At 42.7% G+C, this 27,587-nt stretch overlaps 1 protein-coding gene across 2 annotated transcripts in view; it reads right to left on the reverse strand.

The window, feature by feature from the left end:
• Window positions 1-19,619, reverse strand: part of LOC138165103 (volume-regulated anion channel subunit LRRC8B-like) — a 97,121-nt gene extending 77,502 nt beyond the window's left edge. For both annotated transcript variants that reach the window (XM_069093276.1, XM_069093272.1), the window contains exon 1: window positions 19,527-19,619. The gene's annotated coding sequence lies outside the window, so the exon portion shown is untranslated. The remainder of the gene's footprint in view (window positions 1-19,526) is intronic.
• Between the last annotated feature and the right edge of the window lie 7,968 nt (window positions 19,620-27,587).

Below are 27,587 nucleotides of genomic sequence, written 5' to 3' on the forward strand. Positions count from 1 at the left end.
GAGAACCTTCCTTGATTTGAAAATATACTCTTCCCCCTAATAGGTTGAATGTGGTCACATGAAGCCTTGTTTTTTCAGGAATGCCCTTACCTTATTACTTTGTGATTGGGCAGTGGGTCAAGAGGGTTGTGACATTCTCTGAGCCAGGAGAAGGCTATATATACCCTGATGTGAGTTTTTTGCTTTGGGGCTCACTGAGAAGAATTGTGTGATTTGACCAGATGAGATTCTGGGCAGCCATTGAGCCCCCCCGGCTTTGAAAACCCAGATGTTGGTGCTTCCCTCTCTGGTAACTGACTAGGTATGGATGTAATGGTCAGACAGCTGGAAGCCTGTCTGCTGATCTGTTTCTCTGTCTGTATTTTTTGTCTGCTTGTAACTTTTGTCTGTATTCTCTGAAGTTCGGGGTGCTGACCTTTTTCCCCTGAACTAGGTAAATGACATACATGTGTTTGATTAAAGCAAGATTGTTAACCCATTTTGACTTGCTTTCCTTTAGAAAAGCAAATCTAAGAACCTGTGTTGGCAGCTACCCTGGGGATGCTGGGGTGCTTGCTTGCTACAGGCCAAGAAAGACTGCCATAACTCTCTAGGCTTCTCAGTTTGTTTACAGGCTCATAGAGATAGTTGCTCTTAACCCTGCCTAGCTTCCCAAATCAACAAAGCCCTTCCTTTAAAAGTGGCTAATTACCACTCCCACAGTTCCAGGATCTTCAGGTGGTGTTTCCCAGAAAAGGGAGCTCCACCTGGTGATCCTGTAAATGTGGCTTCCTGTTCATGCACCTCCAAGGACCCAAAGCCTGAGACTTCTCTACCTTGCTTCCAAACTCACCCCACCTCCCTTTCAGTAGGGTTACTTGGGATTGAGGGGATGCCAAAGCCAGTCTATATTAATATTCTTCAGCATATGATCTGGTAATCTCTGTGTAGCCCTGTGGACAAAAGAAGAATTAGGGGTTGGATGATAGGACAGTTAAGTGGCTTAAGAGCTGGCTGGACAACCACACCCAAAGAGACTCAATACCAACACTATCTCAAATCTCTTATTGCACCATAGGGGGTGATACTTGGCCTTGTCTGATTCAACTGGATGATTGTTCCTTCCTATCAATTTCATTGGCACAAATTTGCAATTTCAAAACAAGCATCATAGCAGAACTAAATGTACAAGCCTCACCATGCTATTCCCTTCCTCAAAGAAGCTTCCCCATTGTCTTTCTAGTGTTTAAGGCTCTAAATGGTAGTCGTTGAAATGGAAAGACGTAGAATACCGGGCCTAGAGTTAAGAGGACCAGAGATCAAATCTGGCTTCAGACCCTTACTAGCCCTGTGACCCTGGGCAAATCACTTCACCCAGTTTATCTCACTTTCCTCTTCTGTAAAATGAACTGGAGAAGGAAATAGCAAATCATTCCAGTATCCTTGCCAAGAAAATCCCAAATGGGGGTCACAATGAATCAATATGACTGAACAACATTGAACAGGCACCTAGGCAGCTCAGTGGACAGAGTGGTGGACCTGGAGTCAGGGAGACCTGAGCTCAAATCCAATCTTAGGAACTTAGTAGCCATGGAACTCTGGACAAAAAGAAAGAGTTCACTTTGCACTAGAATTTCCCCCTCCTTTCCCCAGTAATTTCAAAGTTAAATGACATGACTGAAGTTCATTAGAATAGGTCTATTCCTTCATGGTTATATTCATTATCTCATTAATTGTTAACCAAACAGAGTTGTCTGCCACCCTTTTCCAAGGGCATATAATCTGTGGGCCTGTGGCCATGATTGTCTTTGGCATTCCAGAGTGCCACTGACCTCTTTTATTAAAATGCTTGTCTTATTAATAAAATGACTAATTGCCCAGAAATTATGTTTCTTGAACTTCTGAAACATCACAATCCTGTAGTCAATTTTCCTTTGCTGATTTAGAGATACAAAACCATCACAAAGAAACTGAAAGGAACAGAATAGAAAGGACAAGAAAGGGAAGGAAACCTTGTAAATTTTTGCTAAGAAAGAAGTATCTCCGGGCTCCTGCATAAAGACAGATCAGTAAGACCTTCATTTCAAACAGTCACACAATGAGATGAATGGTTTTATTTTTTTAATTTTAAATCATTTTATCAAAGTCTTAGGTTACATTATTTGTAACTTAAAACCATGAGTTTTTGTCACTTTAAGCAATGCTGAAATTATAGACTGAAACTGTAATTCAAGGTGCTCTTTTGTTTCCAAGTGGACACTCAATGCTGGTGACCTCAAACTCCTTGAAATAACACGTAGGCTTTGACCTGACTAAACATACCCTCTAGGCTGTATTTTCCTCACACAGAAAACAAGATCTCTGCCATCAGTTACTTTTATGAACCCCAAATAGAAAATAAGTCAGTGTCCTGGTTCCATCTGACTTCTTCCCCCCAAAAATTATGTCAGTCATAAAAAAATAGACAGTAGCATCTTTTCTCCCATTTCCTATTAGTTAATTTTAGGGGAGAATTTTTCAACCAGTTCATTCATCCAATGTTTTATTACTGCCTGCTACATACACATTCACTATCTGATATTCAGGGGTGAGGGTGGTGAGGAAGAGACCCAAAGTTTAGAGAAGAAATAGCCTCATGCTCAAGGAAGCTTGTAGGCTGGGTGGGCATAAGACTCAAACACAAATAATGATCATATACAATATTAAGTAAGTTCATATGAAAGCCATAAAACCAAATGCTATGAAAGGCTTAAGGAGAAAGGTTGCTGCTGAAGGAATATGGAAAGGTTCACAGAAGAGGTCATATTGGAATTGAGAATTCAAAGATGATGAGGAAGGCAATACATTAAGGTAGCTGAGGGTAGGGCAAGAAAATCTTAGGTATGGGCAACAGTGGTTACAAAGGTGTGGAGGCCAGAATGTGTAAGGCATGCTAGGAAGTTGAGTGGTTGGAGTATAGAATGCCCAGAGAGGAATCATATGACCTAAGTCTGAAAAGGGAAGATGGCCCTGGGCATGGGAAGGCATGGAGAGTGGCATCTGGGAGCCACTGAACATTGCTGAATAAAGACCACATCCATCCCCAAGAAAGGTTATTTTGGCAGTGGTATGAAAGGCAGAGGCCAAAGTAAAGAATGTTGGATAAGTAAGGAAGACAGGTTCAAATCTTGTCTCTGACACGTGCTGGTTATATAATCCTAGGTAAGTCACTTAACCAGTGTTTCAGGTAACTACCTGAGATTATAAATTGAAGGGAAGGTGACAACCTACATTAATAGAAGGAATTTCACCTCCAAGTTCCCTAGAAATGAAATCACAGGATCAGTCCCTATCCCATGAAAGAAAGACTGGAGGCAGGAAGACAGTGAAGGCTGGAAATTGTGATACTCTGATAAATACTCTGGTGACTTGAAATTTGAAGACTCTGGAAGTTCAAAGGACAAAGATATGTGTAGAGTAATTCTGAGAGGGAAACATCCATGTTGTTTCTAAAGGTGGTGGTCACTCCTCCATTTAGAACCATGATTTATGTCTAGCTCCCTTTTATTGAGGAAAGTGAGGAAAAATCTTGGCTTGGACCATGCAAACCTATTACTTAACAGAATGCACTTTCTAAGTGTGTGAATCATTTCTGTGTTTTCTTCTCTGAAACTTCCTAAATCTTATATTTTTAAGGCAACAATCACTATTCAGCATCACAGAATCTGAGCTGAAAGGACTCTAAGACACATCTTGTCCATCAGCCACTCAACAAATATTTACATGTGCCAAGTGCTTGAGATACAAAGCAAGGCACACAGTCCCCACTCTCAAGCTCATAACTGAATTGGAGAGAAGACAAGCAAACAAGTATGTACAAATAAGGTATAAACAGCCTAGATTCAGCATAGTCTCAGCTTGAAGGCACTAAGATTAAGGAGGAACGGGAAAGACTTCTTGTGGAAAGTGGGACTTTAGTTAGAGACTTAAAGGAAACCAGAAGGCAAAGGTGAGGACACATGCCATACTGGTACTGATGGACTATCACAAGATCAAGAGGAAGGCCTCCAGCATACAGAGTGAACACCCTATGGCAGGCTTACAAGAGGAAAGGGATAAGAACAGTACAGGTAGCTTGTGACCTGCATCATTTGAGGGAAGGACCACATGGATGAAATCATGGATCTACTGAATTATCTGACTATAAACCACTGAGGGAGAGAGGGAAGGAAAAAGGGAGGAAGAGAAGGAGTGGAGGAAGTAAACAAGGAAGGGAGGGGAAAAGGAGGGAAGGAAAAGCGTAAGAAGGAAGGAGGGAAGGAAAAATGGAAGGAAGAAAAAGGGAAGGAAGGAAAAAGGGTAGGAAAGAAGAAAGAAAGGAGGAAGAGAGGGAAGGAGGAAGAAAGGAAAGCCTTCTTTGTTGTCTTCAGCAGGTCTGGGAGCTCTTGGTTCATAAACGATTCCTGACTGTATTCTTAAAGGTTCAAAATATTTCTTGACCAGCATCCAACAAATCAGTCAGTCAATAAGCATTTATGAAAGCCTTTACTGCGTAGCAGGAACTATGCTAACAACTGAGGATACAAAGAAAGATAAAAGAATAAATAGTCAGAAATCCAGGTCTTTGCATGTTAAAAACAGGACTCCTAATCCATGCACTCAGTGTCCTGAGAAACAAAAACAAAACTACACAAACAGAAACCACCCTCCAAACATATGAAGCTCAGCAGCAACAGGGTTAAATTTCTTGTGCCCAGCGAAGCCCACACTCTCAGTACTCCCTGTTCCTGCCTCCCACTGCCGAGCTCAGGCTGCTTCATTCATTCAACAAGGAAGAAAAGTCGCCCAGGGGAGACAGAAGCACTGAGATGCTAAGTAGATTTCTAAGTGGTTTATTAAGCAAAGTGCTGGGACAGGCCAGATGATTCCAAAGAGATTTTGGTGGCAAGTCAATGCCTAAACAGTCCCAGTGTAGCCTCCCCAAGTAAGAGCAAAGGTGCTACATGCTGAGTTACAGACCTAAGAGTTTGATGGGACCCTGAGAACCTTTCCTTCTTGCTCTCACTCTGGAAGAGACATGCAACCTACTTCACATTAATTTCCATTTTTTTTAAACCTGAATTGCTTTTTGTTAAGGGTTTCCATCTCAGGGTATGTATACCAAAAGGGGGGACAAGAAGCTTGTCAAAGGTTATGGGAAACAGCTGAGAAATAACTACATTACCCAATTTAAATTAAACTACTTTCTCTTGTAGGTATGCATGGTAAATTCTGGAATTTTTATATCCTTTTGTATTGAATAAGGGGCATGGGAAGGAAGGTTGTACCTAGAGCCAAGAAGTAAGGGAACAGAAAAAGTCTGGGAGCTCCTGCTTTGGAGAGTAAACCTTGGTATCAGCAAGATCTGGGTTCAAATCCCACCTGCGACACATACTTGAGGTATGATTTCTCATTGACCTAGTGCCCCTGAGCTAAAATCCCCTTCATAGAATTCCACTTCAGTCTACTAGCCGGTATGTCAGTCAACTATGGAATGAGAAGCTGCAGAAGAGGGAGTGATTTGCATCAGCATGAAGGGAGTTTCTACATTAGGGCTCCCTGAGATCATTGCTTGAGATCTCCACTACCCAACCCACCATACACACATGCAACTCCAAAAATGAAGTACCCTCTATCGAAAAATCATTTTTGTAACTGATTTAAAACTTCAAGCGATCCCATAAACCCTAAAAGATATGTTAAATTTAATAAATTCAAAACTTACTCCCCCCCCAAAAAAAGTACATCTAGAAAACAAAAGGAAGTGAATGAAATATTATAGAAAAGAGGCGCGTTCATAAAATCTTACTAAAAGATCACTCATTGCACATTAACATTCACGGGGTTCTTGAAGCATTGTGCTTCTGATGAATAAGGAAAACTATTAATAAGATTGCTATTTTGAGTATAAAATTGCTCAGGTTACTTCTAGAAAAGTTACTTGTGGGTAATTAATCTCCACCCAGCCTTTCAGCAAGATGGTGCCTTTCTTTGTAACTTTCCCCAGCCCCTTAGAAATATTTCATCAGATTCCAAAATGAGCAGAAATCATGGCTCTAGCCAAAACTTATTAGTAATTTACCAGGTCTATAAAAATCCTGAGCCAGGCCTATAGTCAATAATGTTGATCTGATTCACTAAAGGAACACAGATGTCTGAGAGGGGAAGGGCCCAAGTTAATAAATGGTCTTCATTTGCTCACAATTGGACAAAACATGAGCAACAGGATGATAGAGAATGGGAGGAGAGAAGGGAAGTTGGTGAATCTCACAGCCAGTCCAAATTCCACAGCATCACTGCCCCAGTAGGACCAGGTGGCTGAGCACTTGGGTTCCTTCAATGGGTAAAGGAGGAAAAGTCAGTACTTAGCAATCCTCTAGTCACTTCTATGCATCCTGAGGGGAAGGGTGAGGTGGTTCTGCCAGGGGTTTCCCACTATCCCAATTATGCCTGTGCTCTAAAGCAGCTATATCCAGCTACACCGGTCTAGTGATACCACCGAGAAAGAACATGTCATGCCGAAAAAACCTGATCTCTTTTTAGAATTGTAAAACATGTTGGGAACATATATTCCATCTGCTTTGTTCTCTATTTCTATGGTGCCTATCGCCATAGTAACAAGGCACAAAGATGGAACAGCAGGCTAGAAATACCCCCAAAAAAGGCACAAGGGAAAAAGTGAGCCAAAAGCTATGTCTAACCGTGCAGGAAAAGGACTGAATCCAGTCGATTCAATCTGTAGGAGTTTTAGAAGCACTGGAGGGAAGTTTGGATGAAAAATCAATTCAATTAAAATATTTAAGTACAAGGAACTATGTTTGGCACTGGAGATTCAAACACAAAAACAAAGTCATCTCTGCCCCCAGGGATCCAACATCCTACTAGAGGGGTACAACATGTGTTTATGTATAGCTATATTATATAATTATAAATATACATACATGTGCATAGGCATACATATATATAGACTATGTGTATACACCCACATATGTATGTGTATGTGTGTGCATATATACATACATATATAATATATTGTCTATATCTCTACATACACACATATACATATACATTTTTTGTTTCTGCTTTTTGGATGAAATAACTTGCCCAAGGTCACGTGGCTAATAAGTGTTCAATGTCTGAGGCTGGATTTGAACTCAGGTCCTCCTGACTCCAGGGCCGGTGCTCTATTCACTGCACCACCTAGCCGCCCCACACACATATACATATATACAAAAATATATATAAAGATAATTTAAGAAGGGAGAAAACATTACTTGAGGTGGAGAGGGTAGTAGCAGGAGGAAGAGGAATCAATAAAAACTTGAAAGTGGTCCTAGGATGAGCCTGGGAAAAGGTTACAGATTTTAATGGACAGAGGTGAAAGAGAAGCATATTTTGGGCATCTGGAGAAAAGCCTGGAGGTACAAGATAAAATATTAAATTCCATTAACAGCTGGGACATAGAAAGTGTAAGAGAAGTGACAGGTTTAGGGTACAGAATGTATCTTACATAGTTTTATATATAACCAATGAAGAACTTTGTTTTTTCTTGATGATGCATATTTGTTGTGAGGGGTTTGTTTTTCATTTCTTTTTTTTTTCCAATGGGGTGGAAGGTAGGAAAGAAAATAGATTTCTGTCACTTAATTTAAAAACAAATCAAGAGGGTGGGGGGGGTACTACAGGTGTGGAATGTTGCGTGCACTTTCAGATGAAGTCATTGTACTGTTAGTTTTGCTACCCAGGGGTAGGCGAAGCCGAGGAGGTGTTAAGTTTCAAGATGATGAGTTTTTTGGGATTATGAAGTTCAGCAGAGGAGCCAGGTGGGAAACGACAACAAAAGTGACCAACTATAACTCCAGAGTCCCAAGAGGAAACATGCTACCCACCTCCTGATAATAAAATTGATGAGCTCAAGGTGCAGAGTAAGTCACACATTTTTGTAAGTCACACATGGCCAGCGTGGGGATCTGTTTTGTCTGACTGTGCTTGCTCATAAAGGTTTTCTTTTTTCTTTTTCTTTTTCTAGTGGGGAAGGAGTGGGAGGAAAAAGGGAGATATCTATAAAATCACTAAAAAAGGAAAGAAAAAAAAAGGAAATAGGGTCATTGGAGCATTTTTTAAATGCACAAAAGGGAATATAAGGTCAGAGAAATCACAGACAAGTAGGATAACTTTGATAATTATAGGTTGAATTTATTATACATTTAAAAGCAACTTTGTATAAGGATTTGCAATTTCATGCACAAGCAACCCTCTTTTTTATTCTACTATATATATGTATGGAAATGTTCATTTTATTTGGTGTTAATTTCAGAATAAAAAATAAAATGAAAAATAATTTGGATTGGAAAGAAAAAGGAAAACAAGGTAGAGATGATTTAGGAAGCCCCTGAAATAAACCAGGCAAGAGGCGATAAGTGTCTGAAGCAAGTGAAAGGAGAGAAGGAAACAGAGATGGGAGGTGTTTTCAAACATAACTGACAAAACTTGGCAATTGATTGGATATCAAAAGTAAAGGATAAGGAAGATAAAAGGATAACACTAAGATGACTAAGGTTAACTTGAGGAAGTTGAATGATAGTGCCATTAAACAGTGAAGTTTAAAAGACAGTTGGATTTAAGGGATGTGCTAAGAGCTGGGTTTTATCTTGTATCCCAAGTGCTGAATTCACTTTATTGTTTTTGTTTTGTTTGGGGGTTTTTTTGTGAAGTAATCGGGGTTAAGTGACTTGCCCAGGATCACACAGCTGGATTTGAACTCAGGTCTCCTGACCCCAGGGCCAGTGCTGTATCCACTATGACACCAACTGTCCCTCACTTTATTGTTGATTCTTTGGCCACTTCAACGATGTGACAGGCAGTTGTCAGAGCAGCAAAATTTGTGAAAGGACATCAACATACATAAAACCAACATGGAAATCTGACTCTGCTTTCCTTTTAAAGTGGCAATAACAAAGCTCAAATTTTTAAGGTTACATTGACAACTCAGTCCCTTTAATCAAATCTACATTGGTTCTGATTTGAATCAACCAGTACAAGAGGTAAGGAAGAGTGGGTTCGGCTTGAGGCAGGCATGGATGTGTCGGACGTGGTTTTTTTTTTTTTTTTTCAAGAAAGGCCTGCTTCCATTTGTATTCTTCAAAATGCCAGTCGTGTGATTAAGCTGTACCCACTTTTGGGAAACATGTGCCTCACTGCGCTAAAAAGAGATGAGTGCTGCTTGGGATTCTTTACTTTCGAAAGGCTAAATACTAAAGACATCTGTAAAGGAAGTGTGCTTGGGAAGATAAATAGATACAATGAATGCTTTCTTGAAGTTAACAAATTTATCTTCCAAGTATTATTTTTGGATAAAAAATGTGCATATTCTGCCCAAGAGGAAATCGGCTGGTTGGGGGGGCGGGGAGGACACCTCATGTTTCATTTTCAGATGAAAGTCACTGAAATTCAGGAACTCACTCCCCACTTCAAGTCCCTTCAAGGCCCTCAGATGCATCTACAGCTGCAGAGTAAGCATCCTGCCTGCAAAGCCATCAGATACTCTCCATTCTCTTAAAGAGATTAACTGTGGACTCTATGAAAGGAATAGAAAAAAACAACTCTCTCATTCCCTCTCAAGATCTGTCTAATTATGCCATTTCTTTGCCATTTTTCCTTCCTCTGCCCACACTCAGTTCTTTCTTTGGTCATGTTTTTCCCTGAAAACATCAAAAATACTTGGGAACCAAATGATAGTTGACTTTACTGATTCCTATAATGTCTGACTATAATGTCTAACTAGGAAAAAGAATGAGTGAGCTAGATACAAATTATTGAAGTTTTATATTCTGAACAGAATAAAATGGACCCACAAGAAAAGGGGACAATGGCTCTCTACCAGTCTTTCCTAAACTACTTTGGCCAAGGAACACTTCTGGATTTGAATTATTTTTATACAACTCAGAAATATTGGTCTGAGAAGGCTGGAAGTATGGAATACCCCCTAAGATAAGAGGAGGGTCAGGAAAATTTTAGTTCAAAATAAAGGAAAATAAACCAATTTTCAAATTAAAAAAAAAAAGACCACATTCTATTCTGTCCTCTACACATCATTTCAGACTTAATAGCAATATACAAAAAAGAAAATGCTGCCAATGTTGAAATTCTCCCATAGACTGTTCACATTCATAACACACTGAACACCAGGGCTCCATAGAGCACACTTTGGTAAATGTGGCTCTATAATAATTCAGTCTTTTTTTTTAACCTCCCATGTCTGCCAAGACAGTATGGAATGACTCCCAGGTCACTGACTTTGGCAGCTCTAACGTAAAGCATTTCACACTTTGGCACTTATAAATATAAAATGGGAGAAAGTGTCGATGTGTATGCATGGAGCAGGGCAGGGAATGAGGATGATTTTATAAGTTAGAGATAGGTGTTCTTATGAACTTAAGAGACAAGAACTTCTAACGAAGGATTTCTCAGCTTTTTTGTGTCATGGACTCCTTTATCAGTCTAGTGAAACCTCTGGGCTTCTCAGGATGAAGTTTTTTAAATGAATAAAATACATAGGCTTACAACGAAGACCCATTATGATCTATAAGTGATCAAAATATTCTTAAAAACAAATGGACAGATTCCAGGTAACAAAACCCTATTCTAAGAGTAAGGGGTGCAGGAAGTAGCTCAGGTGGTTTAAGAAAAGACCAGAAGGTTTGTGACAGCTTAGATGAGCTACTGTGGTAGGTATAATAGAGAACCAAAAAGGTAGGGGAAAAAAGGGATGCCATTCAGCAATGAAGGTCCAGTTGAGAATAGATAAGGCAATGTAGCATGATGTGTTGGAAAGAACACCAGAATGGAAGATAGAAGACTTTCTGGTCCTGCCTCTGCCATTATATGACCTGAAACAGATCATTTCAACCTTGGGCTGCAATTTCTTCGAGGGCTGGATTAGAATCTCAGCTATTCAGGCCACAGAAGCATAGATCTTTTGAATGCCTTCTGCATCTTTACAATGCATTTTTTATTTTGTTCTCAGATCAACAAAGTGAGGCCAATTTAGCTGTTTGACATGATAAATGTGATTATTATAGTTAAAAACACTGGTTCTAGCCTTGCTTCTGAAACTTATGCAGCTGTGACCATGGGCAAGTCACTTCACTTCAATGTTTCCTTGTCTGTAAATAAGGGGAATGGACTACATGGTCTCTTGGGTCACTTGGTACTCTAGACCTAGCATCTTGCCATCCCCAGCAGCTCTAAAGCTATGACCCTTCCTCTCCTGTCCCAAGTCCTGTTCAATACCACCCAATGCATTGCTGCCCAAGCACTCTTCTGCATAAATAAATGAAGAAAAAATGAAGAAAGACCATAGCTAGCTAAGAATTAATGAACCTAGTGGTGGCTACGGGCCCTGGAGTCAGGAGGGCCTGACTTCAAATCTGACCTCAGATACTTAACACTTACTAGCCATGTGACCTTAGGCAAGTCACTTAACCCCAATTGCCCTGCCCCCTCCAAAAAAAAAAAAAAAGAATTAATGAACATAGCATCCAAGGCTCCTTTCTTCTGTAATTTGACTAGATGCAGCCTTTGTATATTTCTCACCTTCATGCTCTATTTCACACCGACTACATTTCAAATTGGATTACTACTACACCTCCTTCTTCCTCATCTTTCTCTTTCCCCACTTCCCTTTCCTTACTCACACATGTCTTCTTAAATGCCTAAAATGAACTTCTCTTCCTCTCTTTCTCTTCATCTGTGGGCTAGAATACTGTCTTGGAGGAAGGGGGAGCCTAGTTCAAATACCAGCCCCAGATAATTGCTGACTGTGTGACTCTGGGTAAGTCACTTAAAACTCTTGTCAATTTAAGTTTCCTTATCCTAAAGTGGGGATAATAATAGACTTACCACCTCCTAAGGTTATTGTGAGAATCAATCAGGTGACATTTGTAAAGTATTTTGTGAAACCTTAATGTGCTATACAAACACTAGCTCTTATCTATTGACATCCTTTCTTTCCTTCAAACCCCCAATCAAATGCTACCTATTCCCCACGATGCCACCCTGACATGTCTAAGGACCAGCTTAGCTAAATTGGGAGATCATCACTGGAAAAGTTAACTACTGTGTGATCAATTTGTTTTGGACACATGAAAACTTGCCAAAAGAGCATAAAGAGACTGCAAACAGCACAAATCCTTGTAGTATTTAATATTTAAGTAGTTCAACTATGTTAATGATACTACCCTAGAGTCTGGGTCTAGGGGAGCAGGAGAAATGAAACACAGTAGGGGTAACCTTCATTTATACAATTAACCTTAGGCAAGATTTTTCAAAATGAAATGTGTCTTCTGCTTGCTAAGACTTCCCTTCTTTTCCATTCTTCCAATCTCCCACGTGCTGGTGCCTTTCTCATCAGGGTCCTAGGGCTGGTATACTACCCATCCTAAGCTGCGTGAAAGCATGAGTCTCAGTTTCATCTGCATAGTATAGAAAACAATGCCTGTCCCACCTAGCTCGAAGAGCTGGTATGGAACAAATTCAGTAGCGGATATGATTATGCATTGGTAAAATGCTATACAAATGTAAGGCATTATAATGATCTTTCTGGCAGTTCTGGTGAGAGGACCTTTTTTTTTCCTTTAAACTAGGTAAGCTGTCAGTAAAGGCATCACTACACAGAAGGTACATCTGAATCTCAATTTCCCCATCTGTAAAATGAGCTGAGGCACCAGGAAGATTCTTCTGGTTCATTCCAGCACTAAATACTCTAATCGGCTTCTTGACCCTGACTGCTGCTAATCAGCAGATTAAAGGATTTTGAGTTGGAAGCACCTGATCGATCCTTTGGTCCAAACCCCCTTATTTACAGATGAGAAAAGTGAGACCTAAGTCCATCCCCTCTGGTGCTCTGACACCTTCCTGTGTGGATAATTTACCTAATCTCTTCTTTATAAGTATTTTCACTGCCTGAACACACAAGTATAACACAGCAATTCCACTGAACTTTTTTTTATCAATGCATGTTACAGTTATCCCTTCTGCATCTCGACTTTCTCCATGAAAGTTTCCATGTATCACATGAAAGTTTCCATGTATCACGGGTAGGCATAAGAAATTAAATGGGAACTTGGGAGGAGTTTTTCATTTCATTTTCTTAATAGCCCCATGAGAAAGCAAGACAAATATTACTGAGCCAAGTTATACAAAGAAATGTTAATACAAATAATGGGACTTATCTAGCTAGGTGTGAGGATGCAAACAAACACACACATGCTTAGAAATAGCTTAGGGCAGCTGGAAAGCTCTGGGAGCCTAGGAAGAAGGGCAGGAGGAGGAAATGTGCACATCAAGGCTGGCTGATGAGTGGCCAAGATAAAGAACAGTCTGCTTCAGGCTAACCCTGTAGCAGAATTAATAGGATCACAGATTTAGAGCTCAAAGGGGGCTTAGAGGCCCAGTCTAACTTTTTTTTTTTAAGTTCTCAGAGGAAACTAAGGCATATATAGGTTAAGTGACTTGCTCAGAGTAACACAAATAGCTGATGTGCAATAAGGCGACATTTGAACCCAGGCCTTTCAAGTTTCCTAAGCACTATGCCTTGCTGCCTGTGATGCCATCTCAGAAAAAAGGGAGGAAATTCTCTTCCTCCTCCTGATTATGCCCCAAGTTCCTTGGCTCTGAAGACTCAGAATCCAAATTACTAGTGTTAGTATAGTATGACCACTTTTTAAATATTTAACACTATCTGATTTTAGTTGTGTGCTTACATTCTCCACCGGTGCTTGATGACAGCCCCCTTACGCCTCTAAAGATGCATGAGTCCTAGAGCAGGATGATCTGGGTTCAAGTCTCTGCTTGCCACTAACTACCTATGTGGCTTTGGACAAGTCATTTTACCTTCTAGGGGCTTAATTTCTTTACCCCAAAAATGAAAAAAGTGATTGGTTTAGATTAGAGGTCTCAAATAAGGCTACATGTGGCCCATGAGACTTCCCAGTGTAGCCAGAACCAGATAAGAATATCATTGGGAAACATTTAGTTAAATAAATAAAAATACAATGTTACATTTTACAACTAAGTCAATATGGAGCCCACAAGGATCCTTCAGTATAAATTAGTGCCCCCATTTCTACCTGAGTTTCATACTATTGGTCTAGGTGGTGTATAAAATTGCATTTGTCTCTATCTATTATCCTATGTGTGTAAAAAAAAAAATCATACTGCAGTCAGCTCTCTGATGGTGAACCTTTCCAAATTTAGCCATTCTCATCCTCAGTCAAAATTCAAACATATTATAGATTAAATGGGCTTTTGTGGGATTAGCCTGAATTTAACCACCATTTACAATATTATTTTTATGGGATGGTGTGGGGAACACACTTCATGTTCCAAGCAATCATATTACAGAGTGACTTTTGCAACACTATCCATTCATGAGTTGGGGACTTAACCCAAGACCTCCTGCAGGTGCATGTATGTGCACCCATACACAAATACACACACGACAAACCTCAAAGAAACAGTTCCAAATGTGGGTAAAACATTAGGTATTCAATAATTGAGAGAAGAGGTCATGTTTAGCTGGGATGGCATTTCTTTTATCATCATGGATTTTTGACAGGTTGAATAGGAGGGAACGTTACTTATTCTAGAGTGAGCAAGAGAGGACAGAGAAGAGTGGGGGAGTGAAAACATCTTGAACAAAAGTAGAGGAATGAAAACAGATGGTGTGTTGGGGATGGGGCAGTAAAGTGTATCACACTTAACCAGGAGCAGAAGATTTACATAGTACATTTGTGGGTGATAAGGATGGAATGAGAAGGCTGAAGTCAGATCACAGTGGTCTTGAATTTGTTAATCGAAGAAATGTGAGCATTTATCCTATAAAGGGGGTTGGAACCATTGGATGAATGTCATGAGGGTAGTGGGAATGAGTAATCTAAAAGCAATTTCCAGAAGAGATTGGAAGCTGAAGGGAAGGAAGACAGATTATGAGGTTAAGTAAAGAAAACTATAAGCTTTATTCCCAGCTATAACAGGGAAGGCCTTGGGAGCCTGCCATAATGCTTCTGAATATTCTGAAGGGTGGCAGTCTTCATTCTTTGCAGGGGGTGGGAGGGATGTGTGTGTGTGTGTGTGTGTGTGTGTGTGTGTGAGTGAAAAAAGAGAAAGAAACAAAGAGAGACACAGAAAGAACTTTGAGTTTTAGCAAAATCGGGTGAATATCATCCATCTGTGTTAAAAAAAAATCTTGGTTAAAAAAAGGGGGCAGTGACTATAATGAGACCACTTTTTTTTTCTGGCATGACGTGCAAGATCTTTCTAAAGACTATTCTAAAAGAAGATGGCTAAAAATAGTTAAAGCAGTGGCAGCATCATCAGAGTAAATGTATAGCCTCCCAAAGAGAACATTTGAAAGACAACACTCTTTTGGTTCCATAAGTGCTGGGGTGCTTGTTCAAATAATCTCATTACTTTACAGCTATGCTAAGTAGAATCCGACATTGTTGTATAGGAATAGAACATTAGACTTGAGTCAGAAAGACCTGGGTTCAAACCTCCACCTTTTACTCTTATCAACTGTGTGCATGAGAGCTCTTTGTATCTCACTTTCCCCATCTGTAAAATAAGTTAAAAACAAATCCATTTTTGTAGCCATAGCACAGAAATGCTGGAAGGAGATCGTGTATGTATAGTATTCTGTGAAATTTACAACTCATGTTGTGTGTATGTGTGTGTATGTGTGTGTGTGTGTGTGTGTGTGAAAGGGGGGGGGGAGAGACAGACAGACAGGAAAAACAGTAATCACTAGGCTTTACTAGTAGATTCAGGCAGATTTTGCCCATAAGGAGAGCGGAAAGGACTAACGTATTTTCCTAGCCCTGGGCAATATGGCAGACCACAATATTCCACAATAGCCACTGACCCTATTCAGTACTCAGCCGATCTCTATGAACAAGGTGGGCAAGTAGGGATTGCTGTTCCCACCTGACAGATGAAGAGGTTGAGCCCCAGAGAATGTGACTGAACCAATTTTAAACATGCAGCTCAAGACAGCACAAGAGCACATGTAGCCCAGGGAGAAGAGCCTTAGGAGGTGGGAGAGCAGTACAGAGAGTGAAGAACCAAGAAATTGGACCTATTTTAAGATTTTTGCCTAAGGCCAAGTAGCTGGGGGAAGTAGAGGCTCTCTACAGTTGCAGCTGACACCAAACTGGTGGGGGAAACACTAGAACTGGATACTTCAGGAACCTTGCTGCCTGCCAATCGATGGTGACTCTCTTCCTTTGATATTAGCAGACCATAGCCACAGTTTTACTACCGAGATACAGGCAGGGCAATAAGTTCGAAACCAATGAGGTAGCAAAGGGGATACACCAAGCCAAGCCAAAATCTGGGGCTCATGTAATCTGTACAAAATGGAATGTCATGTGTGAGGGAAGCCAGGTTGACTGGACTATATAACGTGAGTTCGATAGATTAAGTCTGGAAAAGTGGGGTGGCACCAGGCACTGACGGGCTTCAAATGCCAGAAAGAAGTCTGTATGTGAATTAAGACTATCACTTTGGCAGCTGTGTAGATCCACACTGTAGAGGAGAAACCGGAGATTGGGACACACTTGAGTCAGGGAGACAAATTAGGAGACTGTTGTAATAGGTGAGAGGAAAAGAGCCTGAACAAGAGTGGCTGGAGTGGGAGTGGAGAAAAGGGGACAGATGGAAGACATGTTTGGGCACGATCTGGTAGAAAGAGCATTGGCTCTCTGGGCACAAGATCTGCATTCAAAGCCTGTCTCAGATATCTACTGCACATGTGACCTGGGGCAAAGACACTTAACCTGCCTGAGCCATCAATAAGATGAGAAGGTTGAACTAGATGTGGCCTCTGTGGTCCCTTCCAGATCTAGCTCTAGTATCCCAGAATCCACTTGACATCTTATTGGGTATGGGAAGTAAGAAAAAGGGACACTGAATTTGATGTTGAGAAACTGGGTCAAGTCAACAACGATTTATTCAGCACTTATTATATGCTAGGCACTAGTCTAAGCTTTGAGAATGCTAAACAAACAAACAAAAAAACATAGTCCCTGTCCACAAGTTCAATGGGGAAGATAACATACAAAAAAAAACCCCATGTAACTAAAAGAAACATACAAGGTAAAAAAAATTAAGTGTCCTAGACAGGAATAGGGCTGGGTTTGGGGGGAGGAGATACAACGTTTCAAATGACAGCAACAGTTCTTCATACAACATAGTTGGTAAAATTTGATGCCATCTAGAAGGCCTACTCAGCTCTACCCCGATGGGTCTAGTAACTTCAATCCAGTCAGGGAAAAATCTAAATTCAGTCTGTGGAACTATCCTGTGTGCTCCTCAGTTGGGGAAGCACATGAAATGTGAAAGCAGATTGAAAACAACCTCCCAGAAACCTACAGTAAGAATGCTTTCACTTTTAATCCTATCAGTTTCTTCAACAGGCATATATGCTGGAGAGGGACTGGAGAAGGGAAAATAGGTGACTGGATGGATCCATTTATAAGAAACTAAATCTATACCAGGGAGTGTAGTTGAACTGGTCTTTGGTGTCTTTGAAAATATGAAAAAATACAAAGAACATAAGTAAAGTGTAAACACAGTTATTTCTAGACCCACACCAAGGAAATGACACAAGCCCCTGATGACAAATACTCAGGCCAAATTAATAGAAAGGATGTGCCTGGTCAGGCATCAGAGAATTTCAGATATTTAGATATTTCAATTTTCTCCTAGGTTCTTAGACAAGCAAAAATGTTGCTCATTTCAGATCAGTACCAGATAAACAGGAGACCTTAAATACCAACACAACTTGGTGTCTCTATTGCTGGAACAGGAAGGTTTTTATTGTGTCAGTGCCCTCCTTTTGAGAATCCTGGCAACTGAAAGAGCTCAAATGAAGAATCCCCTCCCTTTTAAAGGGCAACCAGTCAGCCACAATCAGCCAATAAAATGTGATAATGAAAATTCATCTTAAGGATAGACATGTTAGAACATCTTTCCAATTCTAAAAACAGGTCTGGTTTCCACCAGCTGTGGAGTTTGGGGCTAATTTGTTATTAAGTGGTTATTTTGAATGATAATGTAAAATACAGAAGGTATCTAGGAGACTATTGGAGCTCAACTGATTAGCTCCTCATTTGTGCTCCTGGGCTGTCTGAACCAGCAGCTGACCCTTTAGCTAAAATAAATTTAAGCTTTCACAGATAGCACTGAAAGCCTTGAATCAGCTGTCACCTTACTCTCAGTCCAAGGAATGGCCCAGAGGATAGAAATGAGTTTCAAGGATTCTAGCCAGGGCCCATTCAGCAACCACAATCCAAACTGATCAGTTTTTACTTGGAGTGTCTAGGGTGTAAAGGGTTGCTTGTAGAACAACTGGAAGTCTTTGTGATATTCCCTACTTATATTACAGTGAAACTGCTTTTGTGTCCTGAAATGGTAAATAGGAGTGGTGATGGGAGAGAGGGAATGATTTGCTTTGGAACATTGGACTATTGAGGTCCTGTTCTTAGAATATATTGGGTACGCTGTCTATTTTGGTTTCAAAGGATATGGCCTTAATATTTCTTACAGATACCGGTTTACGGGCACACTTTTGAAGACTTTAGAAAGAAAGAGGATGAATCCATGAAAGCTTTTTTTTTTTCTTTTTTTTATGAACAAGCAAGTTATGTACAAGTATCATCTGAACCTAAAGACAACCTATGGACTTTGGGAAGTCAGTTGAGGACACAGGGCTGTGAGCCAACACCAAGCTTTTTCTTCTGACCCCCAGGCACCTGCTTTCAGCAAAACCGCAGCAGAAGGGTTTTGGGGATGCGGGCAGGTAAAGGGCCAGGACTCTATAGTAATCACGGAGGTTTTAATGTGTGATAAATAGTGGCTGCTCCTTAGCACCACTCATATACCAACAACAAACATTAAAATAACACAAACCTCACCAAGTTGTGGGTGGACGACTAAGACCTAGAACAGAAGTTGTTTATCTTCAAAAAAGGACCTGGGTCGGGATACAGGGAGCGGGACCACACCTGGGCAGCATCCAAAGCCGCGCTTAGCTCACCTGCGCCGGTCAAAGATGCAGCGGACGAGTGGACCCCAGTCCCGGGGATCTCACCTTAGGAAGCTGGGGGAGGGTAGGATTGCGGTCCCAGGACCTTCGTTTTGGGGGTTAATAACCTGCTCTTCTCCTCCTACTGAACCCCTCAGGTTCTTAGAGAAGAGGCACTCTTTCCCAAGAGGGGAGGGGGCCTCCCCTAGCTCAGCCGCATCCCTGCACCCCAGCCCGAGTGAGACTCGCGGGAGGTGCCCGCAGGCCCCATGCGCACCCAGGTGAGACACCAGCAAGTAGCTGCAGCAGCACCTGCCCAGCCGACCCACCTGCTGCTGCTGCCGCCGCCGCCGCAGCTCCAGGTCTCAGTGGTCCGCCCTTCTCCTCCTCCCTTTTCCCCACCTCGCCTCCGTGCCTCGAGCCCCGGCCCCCTGCTCCCGGTTACCTGCGAGCCTGGGAGGGCTCCGGCCCCCAGCCGCGCCGCCGAGCTGCGGCCGCCCGCTCCGGGGCCGGCGGGCGGGCAGGCAGGCAGGCTAGAGATCGGGCGAGCAGGCTGCGAGCCCTGCGCCCGGCACTTTCCCCGGTTCCCCGTGGCTTAATGGGAAGCCCCAGCGCAGCCCGGCTCGCCGCCTCCAGCCGGCTCCATTGTGACGCGACGCGTTCCAGCGGCCAATGGGCTTCGGGCGGCGCGAACCGCTGACTAAGTTCGCTGTGGGGGGTGTGGGAAGGGGAGGGGACGCGGAGGGGGGGAAGAAGGGAGGAGGAGGAGGAAGGAGCAGTAGCAGCAGCAGCGGCGGCGGCGGCGGCGGCGACGGGGCGGCGCAGGCTGGGAGCCAGCTCCCTGTTGCTGCTGCCGCCGCCGCGGTTCGTGCTGCAGCCCGGGAGGACGAGGGCAGCTGCCCGGCCTGGGGGCTGCGGGGGCTGGTGACTCACTCGCTGCGGGAGACAAAGCGCAGCTGCTCTCCTCCTGGGGCGCTCCACGTGCCTCCCCAGGCTCCTTGCGCCTTCCGAGCAGCAGACGGGCAGGTGGTGGCAGAAAGCTACGCATCACCGGAGAGGCAGTACCGGGGGTTAGTGGGCGGCTGGACCCTCCTTGTGCCAGGCGAAACAGCGTTCTCTCTCTGCCCACCTCCATGTCATGTCATGGCCTCCACCCTCCGACAAACATACATACACACACACACACACACACACACATTACCCTCCCCCCCCTTCCCAGGGGGCCACAAAAGAGTTACTAAAAAACTTCAGTTCTTTATTTAGCCTTCACTAGACACAAAGAGAAAGTTGTGGATGTCGCCATTTGCCCACGGGGCTCCTTTTCCCACTCCCTTCCGATCTGAGACCTTGGTTGAAGGGGAAACCCACTGAAGGGGTAGTCTCTTCCGCTCTGGGACAACTGTAATTGTTCGGAAGTTTTCCTTCTATCAGAAATCTGCCTCCTTGTATCTTCTGGTTCCATCCTGCTGTATAAGTTAAAATCCTGGGTTTCCAAGCAAAAAATGAGAACTTTTTCCATTCCCAGCATACTTCTCTCCCCACAATAGTCCTTTCTATACATCTCATGGTGGGGCTAAGCATGGTACTTGAGCTCTTACCCATGCCTAAAGGGAAGCCATGTGATATACAGTAGAAAGAACACGTGCTCTTGTGTCAGAGGACCTCTGCTGAAATCCAGCCTTTGGTACTTATTTACCTTTGTGATTTAGGCTAGTGACTTAACCTTCCTGGGCCTCAGTTTCTTCACCTGTTAAAAGGAAGGGGTTTGACTACAAGGTCTCTGACCTTGTATCTGTGACGTTATGATCCAGTCCTTTGATTCTGTCTCATATTTTCATGAGAGTAATAGCAGAGAAAGTTCAGCACCATTGGCTGCAATCCTTTATAGGAGTCCTTGAACTGAAATTGTATATGGGGGGAAATGGCACAATTAGAGACCATCTCCATCCACTAAGTGCACTTAACATTTCCACCACCCACTTTCCTATGATTCTAAGTCAGGGATTTGCTTCTAGTTTCAGCTCTGAAAGTTCCTTCCCCAGAGTACAATCTACAACACAATAATTCAATTAGTCAAGATTTATATCTCCAGGTTGCTATGGAGATTGACTCTCCATGTGTATTCAGGGACTCTCCCAAGAAAGAAGATACAGGTTTTAAGGACTCAGCATTTGTGGGTGGATGGGGCTGGATTAATTCAGGTAAATGAGAGGAGAGTCCAAATTGTATCCTGAAGAGACAAGGTTTAGAATAAAGACCTCAAACCCAACAACCCTAGAAATAAAACAAAAGAAAACAAAACTTTCTCTGGGGGACAGCTACATCATTCTGGGTTATCTTCTTCAGTGCCTTGGGGAGAAGGGAGGGAGAGAGTGCTATGAGCATTCTCTCCCCTATCTCAGGCTACTAAAACCCTCTCTTCCTTCAAGGTCCATCCCAGATTCCACCTTCCCAAGTTGCTATCCACAAATTTTCCCAGACTCTTTTGTCTGTCTCTCCTTTGCTAACACTTTCAGCCTTGTGTTATGCAAGTGCCTGGCACATAGTAGGTGCCTGATAAATACTTGTGGATTAAGTGATATTATATGACTATTTAATAAAGTGTGAGGAGCAAATGAGAGAATATTGGTAAAGTGTTTGGTAACCCTTAAATCAAATGCTAGCTGAATACAAAAAGGGAGGTAGTGTGGTGAAGTGAAAAGTGGTCTGGCTCTGGAGTCAGAAGACCCAAAACCTGATTCTTAGGAGTCCTTGTGTTGCAGTTCAAAGCCAGGGATGCCAAAAATTGTTGAGGTGGGGGCTCTGCCCACCCAAAAACTGTTGGGGTGTCATGATGTGTTGTGGTAGAACTGTCTCCAAGAATTCGTTAGACCACCTAGTCTAATCCAAATATAGGCATTTATTGAGATTGATGCCTCTCATGAAGTGAGCTAAATTCCAAGAGGAACCAGCAACTTTAGAGAAAGCAAGATGGATTTGTATAGGATAGAGATGCAATTAAGGACAGAAATCATGAACATTAAAAAGGCAGGAGGGGTTTGTTAATGGATTAGGTAATGGAGGAGGGGTCCCATATATGGTTATGTGGTTAAACATTCTGGACATGCTGCCCTCCAATTGGCTAGCTATTGTGATCCTGTTTGGTCAAGATAGATAGTTAGGTATTGTGGTCCTGTCTTGGACTAGATGGATGGTGTTATTGTGATTGAGTACAAGAATACACCTGTTTCTGTGGGAATGGGTCTGGGGGCAGTGACTAGGTAGAGGCAGTAGCTGGGTTCCCATCACATGGACACACCTGCTGTTTCTGTGGGAACTAAGAATTCAGGGACACACCTGTTCTAGTGAGCAGTTAGGCATATATGAAGAAGTTAGGACATTGGTGGGGGGTGGGGCTAGGTACAGTGGGGCCTATAATGAAGTTAGAATATTGGGGCTGGGGGCAACTTTATTAGGATTCCATCACATAACGAGTCACTTTTGGGGGTTCAACTAGATAACTTCTGAAAACTCATACAGCTCTAAATCTTTGATCCTCTGGCTAGCTCACTCTCTCAGTGGTCTCATCAGCTCCCATGGATTCAATAATCATCCTTATACATGACTCCCACAGAAATTTTTAGATCCAAACTGTCATGTCCTTTTAGAGTTCCAGTTCCAACTTCCTGCTGGACATTTGCACTTAGATGTCCCACAGACATGTACAAAACAGCTCATCATCTTCCCCGCTGCCCCCCAAACTACCATCCTCTAAGCATCTGTTTCTGTCAGGAGCCATCCTTCCAGCCACTTCAGAATCATCCTTGACTTCTCATGCTTCCTCAGTGCCAAGTCCTCTTCATTCTAGCTCCATGACATTTCAAGCAATACCCTCTCTTTTCTCCACTGCTGCAGTGGATGACCACCAGCCATTGTGACTTTTGTCTTGCTGATGGACTTAGATGACTGTGGAAAAAGTGAGACTGATGGCTTTGTGCAGACTGGCCTCACTTCAACTCAATTCATGAGTAAGTCAAGACATCACCCTCATGATGTCCTCTTAGAGAAGGAAGGACAGCCACCATCACCAATAATATCAACTTCCTTAGGAATACTAATTGGTTTCCCTGCCTCCTCTGTCTAGCTTTTTCCATTCCCTCTCCAAACTATCCTCTTTGAAATTGATATTCCTAAAGTATAGGTCTGCCCACCTATGTCACCCCACTACTTAAGAAGCTTCAAAGGCTCTTACTTCAAGGCTAGTACACAAACTTCTCTGTTGGGCATTCAAAGCTTCCGCTCCAACCCCTCACAAAGTTCATGTCTAGTTGGATAGGCCAAATGGCCATTTCCTACACCTGCAGTCCTGTTCTGGTCACCTCTTTGCCCAGGCTGTCTTCCCTACCCAGAGTGTTCCCTCTCCTCACCTCTGACCTGATGAATCCCCAGTTCTTTCAAAGCCCAGCACAAATGCTGCCTTCTACAGCAAGCTTGTCCTGACACCAGGCTGCCACTGTTCTTCCCCTCCCCTGAAATTACTTTATATTTGCCTGCATATATATTATATATTCTTCTGTGTACATGTTTCCCCTTGAAAGAATGTAAATTCCTTGAGGTCAGAAATTACTTCATTTTTGTCTTGGTGTTTTTAATGCCTAGCACATTCAGTTCCTGATGCCTTCTAGGTACTTAATAAGTGCTTGCTGAATTTAATTTGATTGCATGGGCACATGACTAGTGAATGGTGGAGAGTAAGGACTTGTAACCTGGGTCTTTCAGATGAGGGCTCTCGCTTTAACCACTGAGCTGTGGAGCCAGAGACACTGTGATTAGCTTCTCTGTCTGCCTTCAAGACTCAGATCAAATCTGCCCTTATTCAAGACATCTTTCTCATGCTTCCTATCTCCCTCCCTCCTCCCCCCAACTGCCTTTTCTCTTAGTTTACTTTCCACTGTCAAATAATAAATTTAGAGCTATAAGGACCCATAAAGGTAATCATTGCCTGAGCCTTCTAGGACTATTGAAAGCCTAGGTTAGGTAGGGCTACCAGGCTAAAACTAGGACCTTGGCCCAGCCACAGGCCTCTTGCCATCTGATGGTCTATCCCTGAGCCTCACCACCAAGTCACATGGACAACAGGTTTAGTCAAAGACTTGCTTCTTCTTCCTCCCTAGTTGGAGAAAAATCATCAACAGAGCTGGGCCCTGGAGCTGAGCTGACCTCTCTAATGACTGAAGGGAGAGTAAATCAATCATGGACAGCTAGGTGGAATAGTGGAGAGAGGGTTAGTCTGGAGTTAAGAAGACCTGAGTTAAAATCTTGTCTTGGACACTATCTGAAAGCTAACAAGTTCTCCTTTACCCAGAATCCTTGATTTGGAGTTCTAAACTGCCAGTTTTAGTTCCTTTTTCCTGTTGCTGCAACTCACACTCCATCATTCCACCCATAACCACTTCTGGTTTCCTATCCCCAGTACTCTCTTTCCATTATAACCTGTGGAACATCACTAGATTGTTCACAAAATGCCTTTATATTCATTCACACTACCCCTCTCCCGTGTCTTCCTTTTTCTCGCAATCTAGGAAAACACCCAAAAGACCATGCATTTTTGGTCATCCTCTCAAATATTTTGGCACTTTCTTTCACCACTAACATCACACACATTTGGCCCAGTGGGGAAGAGGGATGCTTCCTGTTCCTCCCTGCCACTTCCAAACTCTCTCCCTAATAGTATCAATGAGCAGCATCTCCTCCTTTGTGGTTCCCTCAATCTGGATATGTTACCAGATCCCAAGCCTATTGCAACTATCTGCTTACCCTCCTTTCTCAAGGAATTCAATACATTATGTAGTTTGTATGCTGAGCATGTATGACATAGCATATACTCATGAGTTTTCTAAATATATAAATATATGGCCCAAAGGGAGGTATTAAAAGCTATGAACTGAGGTCTTTAACCACTCCAAGGAGAGGAGGAAAGCTAGCCTCATAGCTGCCATGGGAATAGAGGGGGAAAATCTGGAAAACCCCAAAGTCCTGTCAGAATGGGCAAACTTTCCTGCAGTCTCCAGTGGGAAGTACCAGACTAGAATCTGTTCCCCAAAATATTCCTCGTCTAGGAGTACAATAGCTTTGAAACAAAAGCTCCTAGCTTCCCTGGCCACTGTCCCTTAAAGGAAGAAAGGTAACCTCTTGGCTTAAATTCATCGGGTTGTCTCCACTAAGTACTAGGCTGCACAAAAGCCAATCACAAATAGTGAAAGGCAAGAAAACCAATTTATTCAAGCGAATATAAAACAGCAATCAGAGAAATCATCCAGATATACCAGAAAATACACAATGAAAAACCTTTCTGCTCCTCAGTGGAAGCAGAGACAGAGGCTTGAAGGGAATCACACCTGAAGGGAAATTTCCTGAAGTCTCTAGGGGGACAAACTGAAAATCAGGGACATGGGGGCGGCCAGGTAGCACAGCAAGTAAGAGCACTGGCTCCAGTGTCGAGATGACATGTGGATTGAATCTGGACTCAGACACTTATTACCCACTCAGAAACACCTGGCCGTGTAACCTTGAGCAAGTTACTTAACCCCAATTGCTTAGGGGCGGCCAGGTGGCTCAGCGAGTAAGAGCACAGGCTCCAGTGTTGGCATGACCTGGGGATCAAATCCGGGCTCAGATACTTAGCACCACACCCAGAAATAACTGGCTGTGTAACCTTGAGCAAGTTATTTAACCCCGATTGCTTTAAAAAAAAAAAAAAGAAAGTCAGGGACATGGACATGTTGCAGAGCTAGCTTCCCCTACACATCTGTTACTTACAAAGTATTTTCTCTTCCCCACGTGTCTAGAACCATAGATGTTTCTCTCTAAAGCTTTTACACTGACTCTGCCTCTTAGGTATCTCCTGGTCCTCAGCATTCTCTCCACTAATCCAGAGTCCCACATGCAGCACATAAGCCAGAGTTGTCTTGAAACCCAGGTTACATTTATTCACAGTCTTCTCTGCCTCAGCCCCTGCCCTTGTCCTTGGGGACTTCTATTTAGATGATGTTGTGCCCTCAAACTCTCTGGCTTCCCACATTACCATCCTCCTAGATTCTCTTCAGTTGTAACAACTCCATTTTCGCCAAATAAGCTATGGTCATACCCTTTGCATCATCAACACCCACAAGAGTTCTAACATCAACAACCCTGAAATTGCTCATTCTGACCATAACCTCCTATCCTTCCATCTCTCCCTCTGCCTTACCCTTGGGAAATGAATCTTTTATGTTCACTACAACCCTAGGTTAGCTACCTTTAAGGACTGTTCTCTCCGGGGACTAATCATTTCCACTCACTCCTCCATTCCTACAATGCCTTGCCAGGGCCCCAATAGCTGCAGCTTCATCTCCACCATGGTAAGAGCCTGTGTTCTTAGTCACCCCTAGCAATACTGAAATTATCAACTGATATCCAGTTACTTCCCAGCTGTTTAGAATGTGAAGAAGGGAGTATAATGACTTACTCTTCCCCCAGTCAGCTCCAATCAGAATAATAGGTCTCAGAAAAGTAAGCCGTAACATGAGGCACCAGAGAAGATTGAAGAGGCAGTTTTCTGTCACTGCAAGGGCAAGACCCCTTTCAATCAACATAATGTAGCAACAGCAGCAGCAGTTGGCATTTATATGATGCTTTAAGATTTGCAAAAAGATTTACAAATGTTATCATATTTGATCCTGATAATAACCCTGGGAGGGAAGTGCTATTATTATCCTGATTTTCCAAATGAGGGAGCTGAAACAGACATTAAATGACTTATCAAAGGTCATACAGCTAGTAAATGTCTGAGGCTGGATTTGAACTCAGATCTTCCTGACTCCAGCTCTAGTAGTCTTTCTATCCCCAGTAGCAAATTTGATGCCTCTATCAACTACACTTGGAAAAAGGTACCTCCATGGACTCTTATGGGGTTGCAGATTTAGAGCTGGAAGGGACATCAGTGAGTAGCTCACCCATTTTACAGGTAAGGAAAGTAGGGTCCAGAGAAATTAAGTGACTTATCCAGATAGTAAGTGGCAAAGGTGGGATTTAAACCTGGATCCTCTGACTCCAAACCCACTGGTCTTTCTTCTGTACCATATCGCCTCTACCCCTGTACAGAATGTATAATGTGTACGGAGTGGACTAGTACCTCTGGTGAGAGGGCATGTTGAGCCCTTTTCAGGGCTGGTCATCCACCTTTGGTGTTCACCTATCACCCAACTCTCACTTGTGGCTCCAAGACGATATTGCATTTGCAGCGGTCACACTCTGGTAAAAACCATCTCAGTAGACAGGCTAAACCAAACTTGAGGGTAACTGATAGGCCTTAAGCCAGTCAGAAAGTTAAGGGAATGCTTACCCCAAGCATGCAAAGACTTCCCCTGGAGGAATGGGTGGTGTTCTAGTGACCATGAAGGTGGTTGAAGCAGTCTTGGTGGAACACTGAGAGCTTGGTGAGACATTGAAGAAGCCAAGGTCATTCACTGCATCCTGTGGTGGGGAG

The sequence above is a fragment of the Petaurus breviceps genome, unplaced genomic scaffold (assembly GCF_028583685.1).
Source record: "Petaurus breviceps papuanus isolate PSGF00001 unplaced genomic scaffold, PetGlider_PUasm1.0 207, whole genome shotgun sequence".
Classification (NCBI taxonomy): domain Eukaryota; kingdom Metazoa; phylum Chordata; class Mammalia; order Diprotodontia; family Petauridae; genus Petaurus; species Petaurus breviceps.